The sequence below is a fragment of the Cebus imitator genome, unplaced genomic scaffold (genome assembly GCF_001604975.1).
Source record: "Cebus imitator isolate Cc_AM_T3 unplaced genomic scaffold, Cebus_imitator-1.0 Scaffold260, whole genome shotgun sequence".
Lineage (NCBI taxonomy): Eukaryota > Metazoa > Chordata > Mammalia > Primates > Cebidae > Cebus > Cebus imitator.
Window position 1 is genome coordinate 427513 of NW_016107575.1, and position 2665 is coordinate 430177.

The window sequence follows — 2665 nt, forward strand, 5'->3', positions numbered from 1 at the left end:
AGACGGGGTTTCACCATGTTGACCAGGATGGTCTCGATCTCTTGACCTTGTGATCCACCCGCCTCGGCCTCCCAAAGTGCTGGGATTACAGGCTTGAGCCACCGCGCCCGGCCTCATGTAATTTTCTTATTAAAGATAGCTACTTCTGAAATGTCTTAACAGAGTTTCAAGATTGCAAAGTAGTATTGCACAGCTGGTTTTCTTACATGTGATGATAGAGGAAAGAGGAAGACCCAGACTTAGACATGTGATGAAATATGTACAGTTTATAGCATCAGTGTACTATTTGTAATCTGTAGCATACATGACTTGTAAATGGGAAAAAATATCTTTTATAATTATTTTTATACCTCAAAATAATTATTCTACTGTATTATATTCAAATTAAAGTTTATTATTTGGTTCTCAGCATGATATTCTGTTGAGTGTGATAAGGGTGGGACCTGAGTATGTCATGGGCCTTCTACCTTTTTCTTCCTAGCCCTAGAGTGAAAGGAGGGAAATAAAGTTTTGGGCCCTACAGGTTACTTTTTAGAAGAGAGGAAAGCACATGTTCTCTAAGAAGCCCTTTCCACTACGAGGCTGGTGGTTCCTGCTCAATCATACCAGCTTTGGCTCTTTGCTGAATTACAGCCCATTTGGAAGTTATATGAGCAGTGCATAGTGTACTACCTCACACATAGAAAGCTCTCAAATACTTGTTGACTGAATAACTCAACATACAGTAACTGGTAGAGCAGGGGACTTGTGAGATCTAACCTCATATATACTCTAGTTCCCATCTAATTTTTATTTTATTATGTGCTATGCATATGCCAGGTACTTGGGATGCAAAGATAAATAATGCGCAGGCTTGGCCCTGAAGGAACTCTAACAGAAGTACACACAACTAAACACAGTAACATGATTGATGTCATCAGTGGGAATAAAGTATTGAGCAATAAAGGAAGACAATGGAATGTTTGCACCCATGTAAATGGGATGCATCCTGCCTTATTTGGGAGAAGCAATCAGAATGGATCCCAAAGCTCAACAGCTAGCAGGATGCCCATGACTCTGCCACGTGTGCAACACACACCACATGCATCCAACAGATGGAAGCCAAGGGACTGCTTTCCTCCTCTGTGGCTTAGTGCACTTTCTGAAAGGTGCCAGCAAACAGGCATTATATCACAATAGCTATATCTGCTTTCTAATGGCAAAAGTGAAGTAGTGACTTACTAGTTCCTATATTAAGAACATCTCTCTCTCAGATGCATAGTCATCTTACCTCTCTTTTCTTCATCCTGTAAAATACTTCTAGGCTGGGCACAGTGGCTGGTGCCTGTAATTCCAACACTGGGAGGCCCAGGTGGGAGGATCACTTGATGCCAGGAGTTCAAGAGCAGCCTGAGCAACAAACCAAGACCCTGTCTCCACACACAAAAAAAGTTTCGTATTTTTTTGTTTTGTTTTGTTTTTAATTATCCAGGCATAGTGACACATTCCTGTCATCCCAGCTACTTGGGAGGCTGAGGAGGGAGGACTACTTGAGACCAGAAGTTCAAGGTTACAGTATGTACTTTTTAATACAGTTCAAACAGTATTCCTTACTATTAAGATGGTCTCAGAGCAGCAGAGCTAGGGACTTAGTGATGTGCCTGGAAACTATCTTAACATGAAACTTCAGGAATATGAGAAAAATATAAGACAGCACACAATCAAATGAATGTCATCAGTTGACAGTTGATGTGTGTGTAATGAGTGTGGAGTGTGTAGACAAGTTTGCACATTTGTTGCCATCAAAACCTCTTCTTTAAATGAAATCTGAATACCAAATACACCGAGGGGCTGATCTGGTGGTTGTGGTGAAGGAGACAAGAGGAAGGAAGCACAGCAGGTTCACCTTCAGCCTGCCCCTTGTAGGGTAACAGTTTACAAACCTCAGATATAAAGAATAAGTATCCTGCTAGGCTAACCTCGGGTGAGAGAGCAATGGACATAATCTGTGGGTGCATTTTATCTAATTTGTTTATTATCATTTTTGTACATTCGTGTATTAATTTGGTCAGTTACTTAGACGCCACTGTGTTCCAGAAAGCATTTGAGGTCAATTACCAAGGTATATATAACAAAATAACAATCTATAAGATGGCATTTAAGAAATCAGATGGTGCATAGTAGCTTTGCTATAGTCCCAGCTACTCAGGAGGCTGAAGTGGGAGGATCACTTGAACTGAGGAGGTTAAGACCAGGTGGGCAACATAGCAAGACCTTGTCTCTAAAAAATTTTTTTTAAATAAATAAATAATAAAATATTTAAAAAGAGTAAAGGAAACCAAGAGTAAAGTTAATACATGACAAAAATATAGCAGAATTACTAAAAATAAACCAGAAATTTGTCTTACAAGCTTCCTGCCAACTGAAGCAAAGGATGAAACACAATAAGTTAATAAACTCACAGTCCGTCTATGTGAATGAACTTCCTAAGGGGAAGAAAAAACTTGATTTCCAGTGATCTCTAATTGTTCACGGGCTTTTCTGAATTAGGTTTTTCACACTATAACTTTTCAGTGATCTCTAATTGCTCATGGGTTTCTGAATAATTTTTTTGCCCTATAACTTGGACATAATTATATGCTTCTAAGCATTTCTTTTTTTTTTTTTTTTTTTTTTTTTTTTTTTT